Raw genomic sequence first — 26,057 nt, 5'->3', positions numbered from 1 at the left:
GTCGTTGCCTAGGCAACCAGCTGATGACTCATCCAGGCTTTGAAGCAGCCAAAGCCATGAGACTGCAGTAATTTTCCAGATGCTTAACTCGCCTTCCTCTTTCTCTTCTCTCTCGTTGTTTCCCACTCTCCATCCTTCATTTCTTTCTCCACACCCACTTCCCTGGATGCTGCTCACTAGATCCTGAGCTCTCTGGAGCAGGTATTGAGAACTTATCCCACCACTGCATATGTGCCTTGATCTGCTGCTGCTCCTCATTCTAGCAACCAGGGGATGGATGGCCAGGCTGCAAAAGTCTTGTTGCTACAGAGCTCCAAGATGCTGCTTGTTGCCTTTAATCATAAACAGCTTAAGTGAGTGTAGCACCTTTTCTCCTAATTGAATCTAACCTAAGCTTCTCCGTTTGTCTTAGAGATCTGCAGAGCATTTCTCTGAGGAGAGGCAGTTAAACCTTGGGTCTCCCCAAGCAAAGTTGTGGAAATGATATTTAAAGGTGACAAAGCCCCTTTTGACAGCAGTTCTCTCTGCTGGGTCTTCTCATCCTCTTGGCCCACCTTTCCTCATTCATAATCTGGGGTCTGATTTTCCAGGCTCTTCTTAATTATCCACCGTAATCCCCTCTAAAATGCAGTGATAGAAGTTTAAACCATTCCCTTTTCCAAAGGCGTTTTCATTTTAAAACAAAGAGCTTTCAAAGGCAAAATATTTCAAGACCCCAAAGAAAAAAAAATCTTTAATTAGCTTTTCAAATACAGATTTAGGCAGAGGGGCTTTGGTGGTGGTCTGTGTCTGGTAAGAAGGTTTTCCCCCGCACATCATATGTGCAGTACCTTCTTTGCTGCTGATACTGGCTTTAAAATCATTCATATTGGATACTTGTTGGTGCCTCAATTTTGTATCCCACCCAACCCCCCATACATATGTATTTCATTCACATGTGTACACACACACATACCCTTGAGCAGCAGGAGCAACCGACCGATGGGGAAAAAACAAACCCCAAGTGATAAAGTTTGGTTCACTCGATTTTACTAATTGGATGTATGTCAAGCATCTATTCAATGCAGAACATGGTAGCCATCATTGGGATTGGGATGTCTCAAAATGGCTTACAGTCAGAACAGATTAAAGGCAAGAAGACACACACTTCTGTGGGAATGAGTAATACAGTTTGGGGAGAGGGTGCTGGTTATGACTGCCTCTCAGAGTTTGCCCTCTGGGTCCCTTTACTGTTCTTGGTCTTAATTAATTCAGTTGGCTCAGGCCTATGAGAGCTTCCTCACTGGTGCTCCACCTGTCCCACCACAGTGTCACTCCACCTTGAGGTGACCAGCCTGAACAACCACCAGAGTCACAGACAGATGCTCGTTGCCTTCATCCTTTCCTGGAGACAGCTCTCCTTCTGGTTGCAGGGACCTTCGCAGTCTGAAAAGACACTGAACACATATCCTTCCAGTCTCTCTGTGCATTTACACATACAGAAACACACACGACTTCTGAGATAGGTGAGTCCTTAAAGGGTACACACTCTAGCCATCTGTCTAGTGCTGGCATCACTTTGAAGGCATCTCCAATGGTCATCATTGTCATCTCACTGCACTTGAATGCCCCAGAATGAGCAGCTGCTTCTCACAAGAAAACTCCTTTGTTTTTGGACAAGTTTTAATGTGAATTTATTTGTGCACTTATTGAACAATTCCTTTACTCAACAAAAATGAATTGACATGCCTATGGTTTTTAGACACTGGAGGTGCAATGGTGAGCAAAACCATCATTGCCAGCATGGCTTATGGTCTTTAGGGGAGGCAAAATTAACTGAACAATCAAGCAGAACTATATTACCGATGGGGAAGAGTCCTGGGAGGCAGCAGTGCCTGGGAGGGAGCGATGGGACCATAGGATAGGGAAGTCTGGGCCAGTGAAGATGGAAGGTGGGGGTCAGGGAAGTCCAGAAATGGCTTCCTTGGGAAAGCGATGCAGGGGCCAAAGAATGGAGTTAGCTGGGCAGGGCGGGATTGGGTGGGAGGAAGAGCATTCCAGGCAGAAAGAATAGATTGTTAAGAGATTATCTTGAAGTGGCAGGAACCACAGCAGGTTTGAGAAAGGGAAAGGAGGCCAGTGTGGCTGGAGAGTCTAGAAATGGGCAGCAAACATGGCTTCCAGGACACTGTGGTGGAAGCCCCAGCTTACTCGCAGTGCAGTTCAGATGAGGGAGCGATAATGGTTTCTTGCTTTTTCTTTCCTTCTTCCTCTGCTCCATGTTGCCCTCCTCTGACTTCTTCTGTTTTTTTTTTTTTTTTTTTTGGGAGCTAGTGCTCTATAACTAATTTGGTCTTTCTCAAAAACCCCATCTGCTGAGGAGCAAGAATTTCAGTTTCAAAGCTTAGTGTGAAGTAAAAATATAAATACAGACAGTCCCTGAGTTACGGTGGCTCGACTTAATGATTTTTTGACATAACGATGGTGTGAAACTGTCACAAATTCTATGTAATATACAGTATTCAATAAATTATGTGAGCTATTCAACGCTCTATTATAAAATAGGCTTCGTGTTAGGTGATTTTGCCCAAATGTAGGCTGAGGGAAGTGTCCTGATCACGTTTTAAGGTAGGCTAGCCTAAGCCACAATGTTCAGTCGGTTAGGTTGTAGTAAATGCATCTTCGACTTATAAGATATTTTCAACTTATGACACATTTATCAGGATGTAATCTCATTGTAATTTGAGGAGCATCTGTCACCTTTTGTGAGTAAACATGCTCAGATGCAGCAACCCTGACCTGCAACTCTTCAAGATGGTTTTGAAGAGTAGGGTGGATTTTGGCTTACTTGGTACTTGTAACAGTAATGACAAAAGAGACCTTGGAACCCTGCAGTGACTTGGACTGTCTTCTGCTTTTTTCAGTCTCTTCAGAAGTGTCCTTGTCTTCCTGGCCTCCAATTGCTCTGCTGATGTTGGTGGCTGTGGCCTGCTACTTGTGCATCTTGTAGCTGGGTTCTTTTTCCTTTTCTCTCTCAAATTGGTCAGAGCCCAGCATCTGCCCCCAGGTTGATCTGATCTTATCTCTGCTCGTGCTGTATTTTTGTCATGTTCTCAAATGACTTTGTCCACATGTCCACCTGAAGCTTGTGGAGTAAAGTCTTCTGATTTCTGCTCCTATAAGTCCTGGTGCAGCAGGATAATTTAGGAATCAGAGAGACCGAGGGTCGAGGAGGATATATATTATTTATTATTTAGGTGCACCGGCCCAGTCAGATTAACATCCAAAAAGATTGAGCTCTGAACAAAGAGTCTGGTTACCTTTTAAGTATTTTGTGGGCCGGGGAGATCTGTGCAGAGGGAAGCATATTACAGAAGTGAGAAACAAAGACAGTTATTCAATTGAGACATGCATTACATTATTTCCTACTTTCCAAGGAAAAACACGTTTTATGACTTGAGTTTATCTGCCTAGTGACCTTGCAGCTGCACAGCTAGAGAAACAGGGTCTTCACAATGCCTGAGAAAGGAGGAGAGCTAAGACTCACTAGCCACAGACAAACAGGCAGTTAATTTTTAAAGGACTTCAGCTCTTCCTCTTCCTCAAGGGGAATTGGGTCTTCTTAAAGCAACTGAGTTTTTGCTTACACATTCTTTAATTTCTTTTAATTCCTGTTTCACTGGTAGGCTGTGGGCTCTCAGCTAGGAGCTCACTGTATAAGGGAATGTGTGCAGGATGAGAAGTATGGACTAGATGTTTTGTTTTCTACTATAGAACAGCAAGGGGAACCTTCTGTGTTCTATGGGGAACCCAGGATCTTGGCAGCCAGACTTGATTCTGGATTAAGCTAAAAGAGAGGATAAAGGAATTCAAGAAATCTTTTCTTGCATGACTACTGGCTTGATGCAAAATTCCATTTTAAAGTAAAAAATCAGAATATGAACTCTTCCTCCCAGCCTCTTTGCATTTTTCCTTTACAGTTTTAATCTTTCCCAGAGCAGATGGATGGCTCTGGCCATCTATGGGATACATTTACTTTTTTGGGTTGGCATAAGAGAAAAGTGTGTGGGGTGTGTCTATGTTTCAAAGTAGGATTTCTGTTACTACAGTATTTTAAGGATTTTGGGTGCTTCTCCCTAGGATCATTGGTAAGTCACTGAAGCATTTTTAGCAAGGGAGTGACAGATTCAGATTTGCATTTTTATAAAGACCTTGTTGTTTACTGTAGAGACTAGATTGGATGGGGCAAGCTACATGCAGGCAGATCAGTTGGCAGTTAGCGGGTGGTGGCAAAGGAGATAAACAGAGACAGAATTGAGGGATGTCTAGATGGTTAGACAATAGGGTATGGAGACGGATCAGATATAGGGTTGAAGGAGAAATAGGTATCAAGAAAGAACCTCAGTTTCTGCTTTATATGACTGGAGAAATTTGGGGACCATTTACTGAGAAAGGGAATAGAAGGAGACCCAGATTTAGAGAGTGGTGAAAAATGATGTCCAGTAGGACATTTTGAGTTTAAAGTATCTCAGAGAAATGCAAGTAGAGATGATCAGTAAGTGGTGGGATGTTTGAGTCTGAAGCCCAGGGCAGAGTCATTTATGTGTAAATGTCTTAGTCTGTTTGAGTGGCTTAACAAGATACCATAAACTGGGTAGTTTATAAACAACAGAAATTTATTTCTCACAGTTCTGGTGGCTGGAAATCCAAGATCAAAGTGTCAGCAGATTTGGTGTCTGGTGAGGGCCCACTTTGTGGTTCACAGACGGCTCCTGCTAGCTGTATCCTTATGTGGTAGAAGAGGCAAAGCAGCTCTCTGGGGCCTCTTTTATAGGGGCACTAATCCCATTCATGGGGGGTTCCACCCTCATGACCTAATCACCCCCTAAAGGCTCTACCTCCAAATACATCACATTAGTGACTCACTTTCAACACGAGTTTGGGGGCGCATACACGTCAGACCATAGCTGTAAGTGAACATATGTGCAGTGGAAGCAAACAACCCAAGGAGGGAGCATGGAAGGAGAAGAGAAGTGGGTGTTGGACGATGAAAGAAAGCACAGAGGTCTGGTGGTAGATAGAGGTGACTTATATTAAACATCTACAAAGAATTTATAGTAAGAGAGGCTTTTCTTGTTAAAGAGGGGAAAGCCTTGAGCACTTTTAAATACACAATCCTGAGATAGTGACAAAGTGAAGAGGAGAGAGTGGATGGATTTAGAGCACAGCTTCCCTATCTCCTTTCTCAGATAGGGAAAAAGAAACTTCCTCTATGACATAAAGGAGGGAGGAAGGGTTCACCTAGAGAAGATAAATTTGTAGTGGGGAGACCAGGACTTGAAGGCATTACCATCTGATGATCTCCGTTTTTGTTGTCATGTAGGATACAAGATCCCCCAGAAAGTGGATTGGCTTTTAAGGATGGGGTTTTGGTTGGGGATTTAAGGATGTGGTAAAGGTGTTGCTGTGAGGTAGTGGGAGACAGGTGAACTGGGACAAATAGGGTGGATGATAGTATTTTGTTGTGTCATCTCCAGCCTTAACTTATGTGTTTTCCCCGCTCTGGCGTTTTCTTCTCTGACTCTTCCCAACCACTGGTCCTCAGGATCTATTGCCTTCTCCATTGGATTCTTTCCCCATCCCACTCCCAATTACTATCCTCAGACTGAGAAAATGATGCACCCATTGAGTTAACAAATCAAAGAATCACTCCATAAAGGTCAACCATTTGTTATTTGAATAAAACTTTAAAAACAAAACAAAACAAAACACCATTTCCCTTAATTCTCTGTAGCAAATTGGAATCTTCCTCTTTACTTCCCTTCTTCCTTTCCCCCAAACTAGGTGTGCTAAGATTCCCTATGAGTTGCCCTTCTGCTAAAAGATTAAGAGAGGAGAATAAGTTCATGAGCATGGCAAGGCTGCTAGAAACTGGGAGATCCAATTAAGACCATTGTAAGCTTTGATGCCATTAGAGAAAGAAAAGTTAATTGTATGAAATGAACAAATATTTGAAAAACACAGTAATTTCAAAACATCTAAAAGCAATTATTTTGTTTTGGTCTGCGTGGAAAACATTAGAGTAAAAAACAGATTAAAAAATGAAGATGGCTAATGCTACTAATGACAACTTTATAATAAGAATACATGAAAAACAGTATGTATGACTGCCCTTCAAAACCATAATATATTTTCAATATATGTCAATATATGGACAATAAACACATGCATAAAGATATAATGAATATATTGTACAATAAAAATATACATGAAGATATAATCAATATATTGAAAATATATTACCTATTTATTGGAGTGTAGCAGGATAGCATTAGCTACAGAATATAATTCTTCCTTTTAGAATTGTGATGGAAGTTCAAAGCTGAGCACAGATGGTGCAAAGAGCATATATTCTACCTTGAGAGGACCATTGTGAGTTGCTGAGGCCAGTCTTCAGAGGACTGTACATAAAGAGGAGACCTGAAGAGAGAAGAAAAGGCTATCTTTTACAGGAATGCAGCGTTTGTGTTAAGGGATGATTCTTTTTCCTCCTCTTTGCCTCCTCCCCCTGTGGATATTGCAAGAGAGCTACCTATAACATTACAAATGGCTAAGGCAGGCCCTCTTGTAAGTTTCAAAACCACTGGGGCATCTGATTGTTGGTGGCTATTGGGGTATGGAGAAAGTCAAACAAAGAAAGTGAGAGAGAGAATGTAAATAAGGAGCTAGAATACATTTCCCCTGTTTGGTGTGATGAGAATGCTGTTGTTAAAATTAGATTTGGCTGCAGGTGACAGAAAACCTAACAGTAACAGTATGACTTAAGTTAGATACTTATCTTGCTCTCTCATATAAACAAAGTCCATGGATCTGGGCCGTCTAAAGGACTTCCAGTTCTGGTAATAATAGAGAGGCAATCTGGGCCAGCCACCGCTGCCAAAGGCAACAAAAAGCTGGGAAAAAACCTCTCCTTAAAATCATCAAAGAGCTAGCAAGATACTGAGACATACCAGGCTATGACCCAGAGAAATGAGTAACAACAGGCTACTTTTGTCCTGGGGGTACTTTTCAGTTCAAAGGAGACCAGAGAGACTGATTCGTACCTTCTGGTGGCTCCTGAAGAAGAGAGAAAAAGCAGTAATTGGTGGACCCTGGTGAATCACCTCTGCTTTATGCTGTGGCCCCAAAGGGCTGTACTTTAGGAGTGTAGATAAACCAGAAATTTATTTCCTTGTACAAGAGTCCAGTTTCTTTGTGTCATATGATGTTCCACAAATCCAAAGGCCTTCAACCTAGATTAAAGGGGTACTGCTAATGTCTCTAGTGCTTGGTAGAAGCCAACAAAAATGCCCTAAGAAAACAACAATATGTTAAGTCTCAAATTATTTCAGCAAATACTTTTCTTTCCAATAAAATATGTAGTACACCATCAAAGATAATGCAGCACATGAGGAAATAAGACATGATTAATAAGAACCAACAGAAAAAAAGACAGTTTAGGTACATAAGTCATAATAGATATTGGGATTATCAGAGACTATAAAACAACTGTTTGCTCTCTTCAAGAAAGTAAATACTTGAAAATTTTAGCAAAACCCAGAAATTCTAAAAAGTGACAGAATAGAGTTAAAAAGAGTATCAAATAGAAATCCTAGAACTAAAAAGCACAATAAGAAAAGTAAAGAACTCAGATGGAATTAACAGAAAATTAGATATAGTTGAAAAGAGAATTAGTAAATTGAATATTATTAGAAGAATCTATCCAGTGTGGACTGAAAAGAGGGTAAGAGACAGGGAGAGTACAGTGAGAAGGTAGGACAATCATCTGACTCTTAGAAACAGGGGAAGGAAATAGTGCATCTGTCAAATTTTTCTAATGGGGCAGATGTGATATTTGAAGTGATAATGACAGAATTTTTCAAAACCGATTAAAGACATTACTCCACAATTTTAAGAAGTCTAATGTGTTCCAAACAGAATATATTTTAAAAAGATCCATGCTTAAACATGTCATAGAAGAAATATTAATACCAAGAAAATACCTTGGATTACCTTGAAAGTAGGAATAGTTTGAACAACAGCTAACTTCTCAATAGGAGCAATGGGATTACAAATACAGAGCACTCAACATTCTAAAAGCAGAAAACATCAAGTTAAAGCTCCATGTCTAAGGAGAATAAAGACAATTCCAGACAAAACAAAACTGGGAGAATGTGTCATCAGCAGATCAACAGAGAAGGAAATACTAAAGGATAAAGAAGAAGGAAAATGATGCCAAATGAGTGAATTTAAGATGAATGAGAACGTTAATATGCAGATAAATGGAACTAAATAATGCTGTATAAAGCAATCATCAGCGTCATCATCATGTCCTTTGGAATTTAAAAAAAATCTACAGAATTAAATATAGGACAACAGTTGCCTACAACAGGGGTGGAGCAGGGGTCAGAGAATGGAGTTAAAATGTTCTAAGGTCTTTACATTGTCTTGGAGGAGTGAGGGTATCAATTATCATCAGACTTTGTTAAGTCATAAATGCATATTATAATTTCAAGGGTAATTATTGAAACAATTCAAAAAAGTGTATAATTTATGAACTAGTGGAGGGGAAGAAGTAAATGATTAAAATATAATCGATTCAAATACAGCAAGAAAGAAGAGAAAAAATGTAGAATAGGCATGTAGTAAATAACCAACTTAAGTGCTAACATGTCAAATTATGTTACATGTAAGTGGAGTAAATACCCTAACCAAAGTTATCTGACTGTATTAGAAAGAAAGCACATACTTTTTACAAGAGACCAGCTAAAAGACTGCAAGTAGAATGTTAGAAAAAGATATACCATACAAACTGAAACCAAAATCAAAAGTCAAAGTACCTATTTTAAAATCAGATAAAATAGACTTTAAGAGAAAAAAAGCATTATTAGAAATAAACAATCTCTAGATAATGACAAAGGACAATTCCTCAGGTTATAAGTCATTTCTAAATTTCTTTACTTTCTAACATAATCCCCAAATACATAAAGTAAAAATTATCAAAACTTCAGGAATAAGTAGAGAAACTGACAACCATAGTGGATGATTTTACTACACTTCTGTCAGTAATGAATAGAGCAATCAGACAAAAATCAGTAAGAATTTAAAAGAGTTGAACAACACATTGAACAAACCTGAGAATGTTTCGGGAACTGTTCTAGGTATTGGGGAAAGAGCAGTAGATAAAACAACAATCTTGGCTCTCATAAGGAAAGCTATGAAGAAACATCAAGCTGAGAAGGTAATACAGAGTACTAGGGGTTGAAGGGTGGTTTGCAAATTTTAGTGGGGTGGTCAAGGAACACCTGACTGAGAAGTTGACATTTGGGCAAAAACCTCAAGGTGGTGGGAGGAAGAGCATTCCAGGAAGAGCGAATAGCATGGATACTCCTAATACCATGTCCCAGCTCTCTCCCATTCCCCAGGGATGACCTCAAATATGAGGAAAGAAAGGGATTGTGTGAGAAAGGGAGTGGCAAAGTGGAGGAAACTTGACCTTGGAAAAGAAATCTAGAGGCAGAAATAAAATTTTGAACTTTGTCTCAAAAAAATTCCAGCCCTGGTCTTGGCTTAGAGGAAGAATAAAATTGTAATGATGAATTTTTATTTTACAGGAATTTATCCATTTTTATTCCATAGTCATTTATGCATTAAATAAAATTTCAAACCACACACAGAGATCTCTAATCTCACCACCTTCGCAGAATTATTTTCATTAATTAGTTTTCCTTCTTGTCTTATCTATATGGATGCCTCTTTTTTTCAACTCATAAAAAACCTTTATTGAGACCAGATATGAGTCAGAGTTAGGTGACTCATCGCCCACAATTTCTTTGAGTCAGAATCTGAAGGTGAAAGGGTGATGATTTCCATGGACACCCTGTGAAGAATGGTTCTGGTGCATTCAACTACATGAGTTGCTCGGTAGCTCCTGAGGGCATGATGGGTAATAGAGGATTAGAGCAGTTGAGTCAGAAGTCAGGGTCCTCAAAATAGGAAGGGCTGGGGCAAAAGCAGCACAAATGAGCCTAGTTTCTATTCTGCACACATGGGCAAAAAGGCAGCAAACAGCAGCATAAAAGGGAAGGAGGCCCAAATTAAAAAAAAAACCCACAAAACACAACACTTTATCAATAAGAAATCAATTTCATCAATCCACCCTGAGAGAAGCCATGGAAAAATTCAACCTCCTCAGCAGAAACTTATTCCTAAATTTCTAATGAATGTATACTCTTCACTGCAGATGTGGGTTGGTTCTGAATTTAGAATTATTTTGGAAAGTGATGGAGTCCCAAAACAGGAGGCTCGGGTGGATGGGCACTTTCTTGTCTTCAGAGTTGTGCTTTGCTGCTTTCCCCAGAAATTCCAGACTCCTCTGAAATCAAGTGGATGGGTTTCCTCTGCACTGCTGCTGTTGACTTGTTAGACCATACAGTATGGCTTTAGCTGCTGCTTCTCCCTGGCTGGCTTTTACCCCAGCTTTCTAGGGTCCTGTTGTATTTTTCTGTTTTTAAGCTCTTAGCCAGAGTGGTGTTGAGTTTCATTCTTAGACTCCTTAATGCCAGGAACTGTAGACTCCATGTTTTGCATTTTCTTATCCGTCACATACTGGGGCCGATCATTGGGTCTTGTTGATAGGAAATCCCATTGTCAGGTTGCTGGGAGCATTTCAAAGCAGACTGAAGGAACTCCTTGATGGGTAGGTGAGGAAGCCGTGAAGGCACTTCCCGACCCAGGCCATGCAATGTGAGGGTGAGGTGCCAGGTACTTCAATGGCGGGATCCTGGTGACCTGGTGCTGTCCAGGGCACTTCCTGTGCTAAGCTGTTAGTCTGGGCCCTCTAACAAGCCAATGCCAAGATGGGATTAGGTGTGCGAGATTTTATTAAAGGACCATGAGAGGAAATGGGGAAGAGCCTGGGAACACTGGGAGAGCTGTAAGACTGAAATGCAAATCTGACCCCAACTGAAGGAGAGAGGAAGGGGAAGCTGGATGGAAGCATTTTAGACTTCTGTGTAGCCTAGGGAATGTTCAAGAAGGCCTTTGACAGTCCTGGAGCCTCAGAGTGCCATGTCTCACAGGAGCGGGTCAGCTGTAGCATCCTTGCTGCTCTCATCTATGACCAGGAGCCTCTGGGGAAGCATGGCCTCCATACAAACACCACAGTGGGTTTCAGAGAGCAATGCATTTCACAGAGCAGGAGCTGGCACTGTTGTCCATTCGGGTCCAGGGGGGGGGGGGCTGGGGGGGGGGGGGTGGGTGGGGGGTGGGGGGTGTGGTGGTGTGTGTGGTAGTGGTGGTGGTGGGGGGTGATGGTGGTGGTCGTCGTTGGGGGTGGTGGTAGTGGGGTGATGGTAGTGGTGGGTGGTGGTGGTGGGGAGGTGATGGTGGTGGGGTGGTGGTGGTGGGGAGTGGTGGGTGTGGTGGTGTGTGTGGTTGTGGTGGTGGTGGTGGTGGGGTGGTGGTGGGGGGTGCGGTGATGGTGGGTGGTAGTGGTGGGGTGGTGGTTGTGGAGTGGTGGTGGGACGTGCTTGTGGGGGTTTGGAGGTTTGCAAGGTGCGTACCCATGGCTGCTATATAAAGTTCTAGAACTGTCTTACTAGACCGCAGATAGGTGTGAATATTTACCTCAGTAGGTGCTAACTGTGAAGTGAAACCAATTATATACACATGGAAGAAAAAAGTATCTCTCTAGTAGACGTGACCTCAAAGGAAGGAAGCAAAAGCAGCAGGAGGGAAAAGGGCTCCAGGCAGAGGGAGTTGAGCCTTTTATTCGGGCTGTGAACCGCGCCCTTCACCATTAGACTCCATCTTTACCACGCTTCATTCTTTGCAGCCTCCTCTGAAGACACTAACCAGCAATTCCAAATATTTCATCTTCACTCACAGGTTATACTCCTTTATACGACCTCCAAAGGCTAGCTGATGTATTTTTCCCTTGGGGAGTGAGGAAGGACAGAAAAAGAATAAACCATGTATGTGGGCTGCTGCCTGCAAAAGTCTTTCCAGATCTCTAGTGAGTGGTAGCCCAGGGTGGCGTTTGGTGTACCAGCAAGACCCTGCAACCCTCAGTCAAGAAACTCAAGTTCTAGTCATTTTTTTTGCCCATCAGTTACTTCATGATCCAGGCAGTTTGTTTCCTTCTCTGGGGTTTTAATATCCTCAGCTGCAGAATGAGAGAGCAGGCAACTTTTGTCAAGGGATTGATAGTCTATAATTTCTATATTTTATTTTATTTTAAAATTAATTAATTGTTTATTTCAGAGCCAGTGTCTCACTCTGTCTCCTGGCTGGAGTGCAGTGGCATGATCGTAGCTGATTGCAGCCTTGAACTCCTGGGCTCAAGGGTTCCTCCAGCCTCAGCCTCCTGTGTAGTCCTGTATTTTAAAATGGCAGGTGTGAAAGGGAGAGGCAGTGGGCTGGAAATCAAATGTCCTCAAGTTTTACCAAACACTTCTTTCTGACATTTTTCTACTTCAATTATTGCATTTCTACAGTCCTGAATTGTCATTATTTACTTACATGTCTGCCTTTAAACTGTGAATTTCTGGAGGGCGGGATCCATATCTCTCCTATCTATGTTACCAGAGCCCCTTACACAATGCCTAGTACACAGCGAGTGTGCTGTGAATGCTGGTGGGATTGGCTAAAGAAACAGTGATGTGGCCGGGCGCCGTGGCTCACGCCTGTAATCCCAGCACTTTGGGAGGCCGAGGCGGGTGGATCACGAGGTCAGGAGATCGAGACCATCCTGGCTAACACAGTGAAACTCCGTCTCTGCTAGAAATACAAAAAATTAGCCTGGCGTGGTGGTGGGCACCTGTAGTCCCAGCCACTCAGGAGGCTGAGGCAGGAGAATGGCGTGAACCCGGGAGGCGGAGCTTGCAGTGAGCCAAGATCACACCACTGCACTCCAGCCTGGGCGACAGAGCGAGACTCCGTCTCAAAAAAAAAAAAAAAAAAGAAAGAAAGAAACAGTGATGCAGTGGCTAGATGTGGTTAGCACTGTGAGAAACTGTGAGCTTGACATGCCTGGGTTTGAATCCTAATTTTGCCACTTGCTAGTTGTGGGCCTTGGACAAATTGCTTTTTGAGCCTCCGTTTCCTAATTTTAAAATGGCTGTAATAGTTCTTACCTGGCAAGATTACTGTGAAAATTAAGTGAGATAATTCATGTCATGTGCTTCTCAGCACATGGCAGATGCTGTTTTGAAGACTGTCACTTTGGTCCTGTGACCATCATGCTAAAGGCTAGAAGTGAAGATTGGGGAGATTAGTAATTCGATTGTTAATCCATAACGAAATATTTCAGGATATTTTGGTCTGCATTTTGCAGGAAATATCTTAATTCTAGCCTGCATTTTATCATCTACCACAGACTTAAGTAGTTTTTTAATTGGCAGTAGCATTACTGTCTCTGGCTGTGAAAAATAGGCAGTTCTCCAAAGACCTTTCCATGTCTGTGCTGAAAGGTGCAATGCAGAATTTTGCTGCAGTGAGTCCGCAGGCACTGTCTTGCTGAGGAAGCATCTTAGACTTCCCAAAGCTGGTTTTGTGAAGTTGCTGTTTTGCATAATAATACATTTGGCTTAGAAAGGGCTTCAGGAACATCACTGTCTTTTATACCGTGAACCCGATTATATTAATAAACTCCCAAAGAGCAAGTCAATCACTTTTCTCCTTGGGCCTCTTTGGTGCCATTTAGAAAAGTATTTTGTCAGTGGAATACTGGTACCTGTACCTCCCTGTGATCTATATGGACTGGGGCAAGGTGCAAATCAAATGCCCCCTTCCTTCTGTCTGTAGAAGAAGAAAAGCAAGAGACAGGAAAATATATTCAGATTTACTAACCTGGGACTTTCTGATTGGAGACTGATTATCACTTGATGTTCAAGTTTAAATGGGTCAACAAAAAAATGTATCTCCATCCTCAGGAACGTCATTCCAGTTGAGTTTGATTTTATTTGTTTATGTGCTTGTAACTAAAAGTTTCCTCTGGAAGGAATAAAGTTATAGGAAATTAAACAAAATTATTAACAGTTTCTCTGTCTTCTTAATGCCACAATTAAATATTGCTCCCACTAATTATAATAGTAGTTATCCTTTATTGAATAATTAGTATATGTTAACTATTGTGCTAAGTGCTTTACATGTTTAATCTCTTTTTCATTTTTAAAACAATTTGCAAGGAAAGAAGTATTTATCCCTATTTTGCTGTAAAGGAAAGAGACTCCACAAAGACACATCTTTACCTAATTTCCCTACAGTGTCCTTCATTTAATACTCTGCGTACCTGACACTGCAACTCTGCCTTCTGAGCCCTCGTGTCTACATTTGTAGGCCTTCAGTCTCTTCCCTCACTGTTGTTCCAAATGCAGTCTCAGCAATGACCCTAGTATCTGAGTATCTGAGCATGGGCTGGCTGCAGTCCATCACTATTTGTTGTTCTGGGACCTTTTTGCTTTTTTGCTTATATACTAGGTAGATGAGGATATCAGGTCACTACCACAAAGGAGCTATGGTACTGTGTTATTTTGTAAGACTGGTGGTAAATATATGGCATTTGATAAATCTTGAGATGGTATAGGCTCAAAGTGAAAGTGGGTTTTAGAAAGTATTTAGGCAGGCTGGACATGGTGGCTCACACCTGTAATCCCAGCACTTTGGGATGCTGAGGGGGGGTGGATCACTTGAGGTCAGGAGTTCAAGACCAGCCTAGCCAATGTGGTGAAACCCCGTCTCTACTAAAAACAAAACAAAACAAAAATTAGCTGGGTGTGGTGGCAGGCGCCTGAGGAGAAGGTAGCAATATTCAAACAATTTGATCATAGGAAACAGGGCAGCGCTTCACAGCTAACTCAGTGAATTCAAGTCTATCTCTGACACCAGCAGGATGTTTCCTGCTAGAGCTTAATGGTTTTCTCTGTTCTTAACATCCTAATTTCCAATTAAAATAGTCTCTTAAGAGACCTGTGGATCCAATGCCCTCATTTACAGATACGAAAACTGGGCCGGGCACTGTGGCTCACGCCTGTAATCCCAGCATTTTGGGAGGCCAAGAGGGGAGGATCATGAGGTCAGGAGTTTGAGACGAACTGGGCGACATGTCGAGTGACTCTATCTCAAAAAAAATAAAGAAAAGAAAGTATTTAGGTAAATGTATACAAGAGGTTTTACTATGAATATGGGGACTAAGATTCCTATGGCTATCACCTCTTTTGTTCTGCTTCTCTTGGGAACATATGTTCCTCAAGTCCCAGCAGGCATCTTCATCAGTTCTATTGGACAATGTGTGGTGCTATCCAGCCCATCATTCTGGTACTCATTTCCACCAAGTGTGAATGGGGGGTTGGTGAGGGAGAGTAAAGAGGTGCCTGGTATCTGCGAGACTGGTTTCTCTTCTCAACTGTATCACCCACCAGCTATGAGACTTTGGGGGAAGTCAATTAATCTCTCTGGGCTTCAGTTTTCTTTTTTTTTTTGAGACAGAGTCTCACTCTGTCACCCAGGCTGGAGTGCAGTGGCACGATCTTGGCTCACTGCAACCTCTGCCTCCCAGGTTCAAATGATTCTCCTGCCTCAGCCTCCTGAATAGCTGGGATTACAGGCGTGCGTCACCACACCTGGCTAATTTTTGAATTTTTAGTAGACACGGGGTTTCACCATGTTGGTCAGGCTGGTCTGGAACTCCTGACCTCATGATCCGCCCACCTCAGCCTCCCCAAGTGCTGGGATTACAGGCATGAGCCACCGCACCCGGCCCAGTTATTTTATCTATAAAATGAGGGCACTGGATCGACAGGTCTCTTAACAGACCATTTTAATGGGAAGTTAGCATATTGAGAACAGAGAAAACCATTAAGCTCTAGCAGGAAACATCCTGCTGGTGTCAGAGAGAGACTGTTGAATTCATTGGGCGTAGCTGCGAAGCGCTGTCCTATTTCCTATGCTAAAATCATTTGAATATTGCTACCTTCCCCTCAGATGTTGCAAGCATGTCTTTCTTTTTCAGATGAGAGATCCGAGGCTAATTTTGGGCATTGGTTGGCCATGGACTCTTAGTTATTGCTGATTACTTAATGCAGGGCAAATGCAATGTCAGTGAATGGCAGATGAGTGGCAGCTGATGTGATGGTAGCCAGGAATAATTGCCAGTAAATGTAGAGGGCTGCCCTACTTTGCTTTACTAAAGTTAGCAGGCGCCAGCAGAGACTTGTATGGCTCCTAATGATTTTTGTTAAGTTTGGAGAACAGTTGGATTGTAGATTAATTTCACCATGTTTCTTCCTGACATTTCTCATTTAAAAGGTGCTAAAATTCTAAAATGAACAAAAATCAAAAGTGTCTTCTTTACTCAAGGGGAAAATTGCCTCTTTGCAGAGATACTTTCTAAGGAATATTGACTTCTTGATTTGACTGAGACATTCATCTGTCATGAACTTCCTCACTGACGCTACTTACCTTTCTTCTTCCAAGTATTTGTTTTTAAGCACTTGTTTGTTCTTTCTTCTCTTTTGTCTGAGATAAAAAGATAGTGTTCTTCCTTTCTAAGTACCAACTCTTCCACCTGCACTCTGGAATTATCTTTCTGATTTCAAAAGTAATACATATTTATTGCAGAAAATTTGGAAATTGTGGAGATGTAAAAGAAGAAAATAATATTACTCACAATCCCACCACATAGAGACAGTTGCTGTTAACATTTTGAAGTCTTTCTGATTTTGTTCTAAGCACACTTTTTAAAATAATAAAATTGGGATTCTATTGTACACTAATTTGAATGGCACTTAAAAATTAATATACAAAGAGCATTTTCCATGCTATTAACTATTTTTTGAGAACCTTGTTTTAATGACTGTATTGAATTTTATTGTGGGATTGTATGCTAATTTGCTAAATTGTTCCTTTCACCTGGCATTAAGGCTTGTCCCTGCACTTTTGATCCTGTCCTTTCTTAGCTCCCCTGAGAGTGCACCCTTCCATCATGCCTCTGCTCTTCCTTCATCACCCTGGCGTTTTCTGCTGATGCTTTCTTGCATCTTCAGGCACACAGGTGCGTCTCTACTCTCATCTCTAATCTGCTGTGTCATTTTGGATGTTTCCCATTTCAGTCTCTGGTTTTTTCATTGTATCACAGTCTATGAACTGAATGTTTTGTCTCCTACAAATTCATATGTCGATATCCTAACCTCCAATGCAATGGTATTTGGAGGTGAGGCCTCTTGGAGGTCATTAGGCCAAGAGGGTGGAGCTTTTATGGATGGGATTAGTGCCCTTATAAGAAGAGGCATGGAGGAGCTTACTTCTGTCTTCCACTGTTTGCCATGTGAGGATACAATGAGAAGGCAGCCATCTGCAAACCAGGAAGAGGGCCCTCACCAGACCCTGACCATGTTGGCACCCTGATCTCAGACTTCCCAGACTCCAGAATGGTGAGAAATAAATGTCTGTTGTGTAACCCACCCACTCTATGGTACTTTGTTATAGTAGCTAGGACAGACTGAGACACACAGATAATCTAAGCATGGCTCTGGGCGGGCGTGTCACTCTACCCAGTGAAGATCAGGCCCCAACCTAGCTTCCCAGGCTCATTTGCCCTTCACATGCGCCCCTTGATCTAATCTAATTGTATCGCACGTGTACACCCAGATATCCGGCTCATGACCTCCTTTCTGTCCGTCATGCATAAACATGATACATATTCATCAAAACCACTGACAAAAATGTCAAACCTCAGCCCTGTGGCTCAACATTAGGGACTTACAAGATGAAGCCAATCTACTTATCAACAGTCTTCAAGCAAAGATGATTTAGCCAATTGTTTATATAGGAATGGTTGAACATTGCAGCCCATGTTTCTCCATTCTGCCTCCTGGGATATTGTTAGTGGTCCATTTGAAACTTTGAAGTAGGTCAGACATGCTGCACTTCCACATTTCCCTAATCATCACATCCAGCTTCTCAGAGCAAAAAGGGAGGAGACATTGTCAGGTTCTGATCTTCAGGAGGCCATGCTGGCTCCTGGGGATTACTGCTGCCTCTTCTAAAGGTTCAGAAGATTCCTTATTAAACCACTCCAAATTTTTGAATTTTTTCGCTCCCTTTTTGAAAAATTGAAATTATCTGTGTTGATTGTTTGTTGATATCCATAAGGTAACAGATGGAGGGTGCAGGCCATATGCCTGGGGTGGACTTGAAATGGGTCCGTGGTCTTTGTAGGCATTTGCTGTGGGGAGGACTTAGCTCTCCTGCTTTCCCTCTGTTCCATGACCCTGAACTAAGGCCCACTGCCCCTTCTAATGCTGCAGCCACCAGCTGCACATAGTAGGGTGGTAGGCAGAATAACACTCCTGAAAAATGTGCATGTTCTAATCCCTGGAACATGTGAACAGGTTGTCTCACAGGGCAAAAGGGCTTTGCATATATGATTATATTAAAGATTTGAGATGAGGAGACTATCCTAGATTATCTGGGTGGGCACAGCGCAATTACATAGGTCCTTAAAAGAGTTAAAAAAGGATTTGAGGATGGAGGAAGGAACTATGAGTCAAGGATGCAGGCAGCATCTGGAAGCTGGAAAAGGCAAGGGAGCAGATTCCCCAGAGAGCCTTCAGAAGGAACATAGCCCTGCTGACACCTTGATTTTAGCCCCGTGAAATCCATTTCAGGCTGCTGATCTCCATAACTGTGAAATGATAAATCTGTGTTGTTTTAAGCCACCAGATCTGTGGTGATTTATTATCACAGCAATAGCAAACTAATACAGTAGGTAACCAACAGACATTTTAAATTCCTGAGATTTGAAAAAGGCCTTAATACCTGTCTACTGTGATCCTTATCTTGAATTCCTGTTTTTATGACTTCTGTCACAGGGGAAGCCTGTGGTGTATATATTGGGATTGGAAAGAAGAGTACAGCCAAAGGAAAATGGGAAATGAGAAAGCATATGTAAGTATGCTTTATTTTGGAGATATAATTCATGTAACATTTCACCCATTTAAAGTATAGAGTTCAGTAGATTTTAACATATTCAAAGAGTTGTGCAACCATCACCACAATTGATTTGGGAACATTTCATCATTCCAAAAGGAAATCTACCCATTAGCAGTCATTCTCTAATCCCTCTCGCCCGCAATTCCTGGCAACCACTAATCTACTTTCTGTCTCTATAGATTGATCTATTCTAGACATTTTACATACATGGAATCATACTGTATGTGGCATTTTATGTCAGGCTTCTTTCACTTGGTATAATATTTTCAGGGTTCATCCATGTTGCAGCATGCATCAGAACTTCATTCCTTTCTATTGCTGAGTAATATTCCATTGCATGGATAGGACCACATTTTGTTTAACAGTTCATCAGTTGATGGACATTTGGGTTGTTCACAATTTTGGCTTTTATGAATGATGCTGCTATGAATAATTGTACGCAAATTTTTGTGTGGATATATACTTTCATTTCTCTTGGCCGTATACCTAGGAGTAGAATATCTAGGTCATCTGGTGACTTTATGTTTAAACCTTTGGGGAGCTACTAGTCTGTTTTCCAAAGGAGCTGCACCATTTTCTTATACCTTCCCACAAGCAATGCTTGTGGAGAAACCATCATCAATAGGAATTCTTGCTGGCCTCTGAAAGTTATGTAAAGGACACAAAATGCAAAATGTGGATAAGAAAGAGTGGCCTGGATGTTTTCAGAAGTAAAACAGCATCAAAAGAAACTTGGGTGACCAGCTGGCCTGGAAACTCTTGAATGATACCTGGATTTTTTTTTTTCTTTCTGAGAAACAGTTCATACTGGCTAAAATCTATTGGCAAATGGCTGCAATAAATTATTTTGATGATTTTAGTCTGTTTGGTTTCTTTGCATTGCATTTGATTAGTTTTTGAGAAATTCTGATGACTAATGCCTCTAAAGAGCTTCTTGAACCACAACACAATGGGGCAGGACTAAGTGCCCCATATGAATAAACACATGCTATTATTCTTAGTTAAAAATAACATCATTTCAAGGTGAAAAGCATTATGCATTTTGGAATTTTTATTAGTTTGTTAGGGTTGACATAATAAAGTACCACAGACAAGATGGCTTAAACAACAGAAATGTATTCTCTCATAATTCTGAAGGCTGAAAGAGCTGAATCAAGGTATTGGCAGGTGTGGTTTCCTCAGAGGCCTCTCTCCTTGGCTTATAGGTGGCCATCTTCACCACAATGGGTATGTCTTCACATGGCCTTCCCTCTGTGTGTATCTGTGTCTTAATCTGCTCTTGTAAGGATATCAGTCATGAGGGCCCACCTTGATAACTTCATTTACCTTAGTTACCTCTTTTTTTTTTTTCTTTCTGAGACAGAGTCTCACTCTGTCACCCAGGCTGCAGTGCAGTGGCGCCATTTCGGCTCACTGCAACCTCCTCCTCCTGGGTTCAAGTGATTCTCTTGCCTCAGCCTCCTGAGTAGCTGGGATTCCAGGTGTGTGACACCATGCCCGGCTAATTTTTGTATTTTTAGTAGAGACGGGGTTTTGCCATGGTGGTCAGGCTGGTCTTGAACCCCTGACCTTGTGATCTGCCTGCCTCGGCCTCCCAAAGTGCCTACCTTAGTTACCTCTTTAAAGACCTTATCTCCGTGTACTGGGGGTTAGGTCTTCAACATAGGAATTTTTGGGGGATACGATTCAGCCCAAGACAAAGTTCAGTATCATAAAATCATACTTACTGTACCAAAGGGGTCTGGGCTAGTGGAGAAAACAGATTTTAAAAATATATATTATTCTTACTGTGTGTCTTTAGGTAAAAGCATAAGCCTCAAGTCCTTATTAAACATGGAAAGATGTTTATTCTTGGTGCAAGAATGAAGGGTACTGTGCGACTTAGAGCAGACTTGAGAAAAGGTTAAGTGGATGCATTCTTAATTGTTCTTCTACCTTCCCCTACGTCTCCCCCTCACTCATCACAGTTAGGTATCAATATCTTCTTGCTGTAACCCTTCCATTAAAACCTGTTCTCACTATCTGCAACTCATTTACGCTGTAATATGAATGTCTGGCAACCACTTCAGGAGTTTTTTTCTGCTTTATGTTTTATTTTTCCAGAGACCCAAGCCTTAAGCCAAAGGAATCATGCCTTAAAGGAATTTCAGAGATCAGTTAGGGGATGAAGAAAGTATTTCCTGAAATCCTTTTCAGTACCCTGGATATCACCCCACCCAGATAATTGCTTACGCACCCTTTTACAATGTCAGCCTTGATGATAACTCAGACGAAGGATGTACTTAATTAAAAATAAAGCCCAACACCAGAGAAAGATATCTTGTAGACAAATTTTCTTTTTTTTTTTGAGACAGAGTCTCGCTATCGCCCAGGCTGGAGTGCAGTGGCGCGGTCTCGGCTCACTGCAGGCTCCGCCCCTCGGGGTTCACGCCATTCTCCTGCCTCAGCCTCCCGAGTAGCTGGGAGTACAGGCGCCTGCCACCTCGCCCGGCTAATTTTTTGTATTTTTAGTAGAGACGGGGTTTCACTGTGTTAGCCAGGATGGTCTCGATCTCCTGACCTCGTGATCCGCCCGCCTCGGCCTCTCAAAGTGCTGGGATTACAGGCGTGAGCCACCGTGCCCGGCCCTTGTAGACAAATTTTCTAGCCCTAATGTTACCCACCTGTGTGGCTAATGATGGTATACTTTTTAATGTGAGTCAACACGTGCTGGCTCCCATTTTCAGTGTTCCTAGATTGTTATCTGCCTGCCTTATTTTCAGAGGAACTGGCCTAACATCTCATGAGTGTTGATACTATTAGAACTGGCCAATATTTGGGTTGGTTGGGGGTGGGGTGGGCCTGGGAGGCTGGCTTTCCTGTTGATCTCTAGCCTGCGGAACTGTTGTTGTCGATTATGTAGAATGAAAACTCCAACTTTAATGGTGCTCATTACATCATTCACTGTCTGAAGAGCATGCACACTGTAAGTTAACACAAGAAATGATAGCCGAGGACGGAAGCCTGAATATATTTGATCTTCATGATTTCAGTGTCTGGAGTGACGACTAGATATCTTTGTGCCACTTTCCTTTCTAGTGGCTGAAAAGGCGTCTGATTCAACAGAAAAGTCCTTCAAAGTCTATACAAAAGAATTTGTCTCAGAGCTTCTTGATTATGTAAAGGCCTCTTTAGCTTTGAAATGAGAAAATAATCAGAATCTTCCTATTACATTCTGGGAAACATACTCGGAGACATAACAATTCAGGAGGAAAAAAGGACAAAATGCCTTCCCGTCTCACCAAAATTGAATTAAATAAGTGGAGACTGGAAAAGGGCGGGCTTTATGTAGAAGTGATTTCCCCCTAGATCTAGAGATGACCTGATAGCCAAAGGTTGAGATTCATTTGATTAAAGCCTAAACTTCCATCTTTTATGTTGTCAGTCTCTTTGAGATTTATAATCCTCATTTATAAAATGGGATTAATATTTTTACCTGTTAGTGTCACAACAAAATGAGATAATATAAGGTTTGTAAAACACCAAGCACATAACTATTAGATTACTTTTCCTTGCCTTGGTAGCAAAACTCTCTAAAAAACCCACTTATTATGAACATGTTGAATTTGTTTGAAAAGTAGAAAGAGAATAGTAAGATGAACACAACTTAAGATGAACACACCTGGATTTAACAATTGTTAACATTTTACCATATTTACTTAATCTCTTTTTAGTTATTTTCTGAAGAATTTGAAGTAAATTACAGACATAACTTTATTTTAACTTGAAATGTTTAACATGTGCCTTTAAAAATGAACATATTCCCCTATAACTACAGTATCACTTTAGTCTAACAAAACTAATAATAATTTCTCAACATCAGCTGACACTTAGTCTATATTGAAAATTTTCAGTGGTTTCCAAATGTCTTTCAAAGCTGATTTATTCAAGCAAGATCCTGATATGAGCACCTCATCAGGGAACTCTATTTTGTCTCATTGCTGCCCACTAAGGGGCCTACTTTGTTCTGTTGTTTACTAGTCAGCAGATCTGAAATTCCCCCATAAGTCAGGCTAGGAACATACTTTAAACTAACTCAATACGCAAACTTAAAAAGATAAATTGTTCACAACAGCAAATGACTCATGTTTTCAGGGACTGTTTGAAGACTTGAAGTTGTGGTCTTCCTTTTGGTACATCTCAGCGTGCATGCATAGGTGCTTGAATGACAGGAAGATGATTAGTGATAGTGGGTTTGGGGTGATGCAAACAGGATGAAAACTCATTTACATGGGGAATCTAAAATAATCAAATTTACAGAAGCAGAAAGTAAAGTGGAAGTAGGAAGGGAAACTAAAATTGGGGGATCCCAGTGGAGGAGGTGGCTTTGCATGAGGATGGAATGGATTTATCAGTACCCCACATAGGTTTAACTCACCACCTATCATGGCTCAGTGGAAAGGCACAGATCTGGGTCCAGATCCCAGCTCCACTCTTCTAGCTGCATGACCTTGGGAAAATTACTATACATTTCATACTTTAGTTTTGTTTTTTCTTCTGTGTTGTGCTAATACTTTTGTCTACTTTTCTTTTTTTTTTTTTTTTTTTTGTTTTTTGAGACGGAGTCTTGCTCTGTCGCCCAGGCTGGAGTGCAGTGGCGCAATCCCGGCTCATTGCAAGCTCCGCCTTCCGGGTTCATGCCATTCTCCTGCCTCAGCCTCCCAAGTAGCTGGGACTATAAGCGCCCACTACCATGCCTGGCTAATTTTTTTTTTTTTTTTTTAGTAGAGACGGGGTTTCACCATGTTAGCCAGGATGGTCTCGATCTCCTGACCTCATGATCCACCTGCCTTGGCCTCCCAAAGTGCTGGGATTACAGGCATGAGCCACCGCGCCCGGCCTTGTCTACTTTTCATAGATGTTGAAGAGATTGTAGCAAGTGAACATAGAGTTCTAGTTATATAGTAACCACACATAAAAAGTATCTATCTATCTATCATCTATCTATCTATCTATCTATCTATCTATCTATCTATCTATCTAATCTATCATCTATCTATCATCTATCTATCTATCTATCATCTATATTATTATTATTACAATACTTTACCTCCTATGGTGGTTGATGCTTCCAGCTCTATTGATGAATGCATCCCACACACAATTGTGTCAAAATGTCATGACCTAAAGTGAAATAAATATAGGAGACATAGAGACTTATCATAGGATAGGGTTTTTTGGTCATATTTCAAGCAAAGCAGTTCTCCCCTGATCCCTGTGCATCTCCTAACCCTCTTGGTCCATATGGAGGTACTGCAGCTCAAGGTCACAAGGCTAACCATGGCTGAAGCCTCTCTCTAACTCCCAGATGCCAAAACCTTGCAAAGCTCTGCCTCCTGCTGGCCCTACTTCCCCAGGTCAGTCCTGGACCTAGCTCACTGGCCAGAGGGTCTTATAAGCACCCTCAGCTCAGCTCCAAAGAGAAAACTATCTCTCCCAACTTCCTTGGTGGCCAAATTATCCTTTTCTAAAGCAGCTTTATTCCTATAGAATTTAGAAAGCAAAATACTTTTGTTTTCCCAGGACAGAGGTTTTCACAACAGTGTTTGGCAGGTACTTGTCATTGCTCAACGGTTGCTAGGAGACAAATGAAGGCTGGCTTAGGATAGTTGCGAAGCATGGCAGTCTACTCTCTAGAACCGCAGTCTTGATTTCAAATTTTAGCTTGCATCTGAATCACCTGGGGGTAGTTAAGATTCAGGTTCTTGGGTCACTAGGTCTGGGATAGCTTGTGTTTCTAATAAACATTCTAATACAGATGACCCAGGGATCAGGATCACACTTGGAGAAACATGGAAGCAAGTCAACTTGCCTAAAAGTGAGTCTGTGGAAGTACCTCTCTGGCGATTGGTTTTCAGTGAATTGATTAAGAGCTGGGAAACATTTTCCTAAAATAGGGTCTTTTCAGCATGATTTCAGGAATATAGATCTCCACAGTCATTTATCAGTGCTGGAGTGGTGTTCTGGTTTCTTTGCCTTTATTATCAAAAGCTTCTGTAGCCTGTTATCATTGACCTGATCGTTGACCAGGTGGCCAGGAGAGGGAAGGAGGAGCTTTCTAGGCCATGGAATGCCACGTGAAAGGCCTGTGACGGGAAACACATGAAGAACTGAAGGGTCTGAAAGGTATTTGGCAGGTAAATTAATATGATTTGGTGCTAGATTGGCTTTGGGAAATAGCATGGAAAAGATGATGCCCATGATGGGTTCTGGTTTCTGCTTATCCACCTGGTTGGTATCATTCAGGAAGTCAGGAAACACAAGGAGAAGAGTCTTGTCTTTTTTTATTGTTTCTTTGTCTGGAGGATTGGGAGATGGAAATGAGGATTTGGTTTTGGACCTGATTAATTTAAGATGCTTTTGAGATATCTAACGGAGATGATAAGTAGGCAGCTGGGCTGATGGGCACGGGGCTGGGAGGCATCTGGGTTCGACACAGAAAGCTATGGGTCATGTGGGAATTGGTGGTTATGGAAGTTGTGGGTATGGGTGAAAGTTTCCAGGGATAGTGTAGAGGGAGAATCATCGAGTTCTAATGACTGACCCTGAAGAATCTTAATAAGTAAAGTACAGGGAGAAGAGGAGGAGCCAGCAAAAGGAAGCCTGAGGGAAGCTAATTTTTCTCAAGTGAAAAATTTAGGCATTAAAAGTCAACTGGAGGGGCCAGGTGCAGTGGCCTATGCCTATAATGCCAGCACTTTGGGAGGCAGAGGCGGGAGGATCGCTTGAGGCCAGGAGTTTGAGACCAGTCTGGACAACATAGAGAGACCTCATCTCTATTAAAAAAAATTAACTGGAAGAAACCAGTTGTCAGAAGGAGGTTGAATGTACTAGAGAGAGAAAGAATCCACATGAGATGTACGTAGGAAGGCAGGAAGGATGGGACGTACAGCCCTGTGTTCCAAAGAGGTTATGGTGACACTGTCACAAAATATTTTGCTGAATATCTGTCAGGACACAGGTATTCTGAGAGAGTCACAGGGTTTTTGGTCTCTGAAGGGCTAGTG

The 26,057-nt window shown here is 41.7% G+C and overlaps 1 long non-coding RNA gene across 2 annotated transcripts; it reads right to left on the bottom strand.

Annotated features, from left to right (window-relative positions):
- Positions 1-1,016: 1,016 nt before the first annotated feature.
- On the bottom strand, positions 1,017-24,626 carry LOC116472308 (uncharacterized). Of its 2 annotated transcripts, none has more exons than XR_009214385.1 (5): positions 24,560-24,626; positions 24,101-24,174; positions 14,666-14,762; positions 13,870-14,013; positions 1,017-3,164 (listed from the first exon to the last, which is right to left on the bottom strand). It is a non-coding gene; the product is annotated as an uncharacterized LOC116472308 (long non-coding RNA). The 2 variants fall into 2 exon arrangements; XR_009214384.1 differs by lacking the exon at positions 14,666-14,762 and adding an exon at positions 8,032-8,111.
- Between the last annotated feature and the right edge of the window lie 1,431 nt (positions 24,627-26,057).

This window comes from Hylobates moloch, unplaced genomic scaffold (genome assembly GCF_009828535.3).
Source record: "Hylobates moloch isolate HMO894 unplaced genomic scaffold, HMol_V3 SCAFFOLD_8, whole genome shotgun sequence".
In the NCBI taxonomy this organism is placed as follows: domain Eukaryota; kingdom Metazoa; phylum Chordata; class Mammalia; order Primates; family Hylobatidae; genus Hylobates; species Hylobates moloch.
The sequence above is the reverse complement of the archived record's forward strand: the minus strand, read 5'-3'. Positions and strand labels throughout refer to the sequence as shown.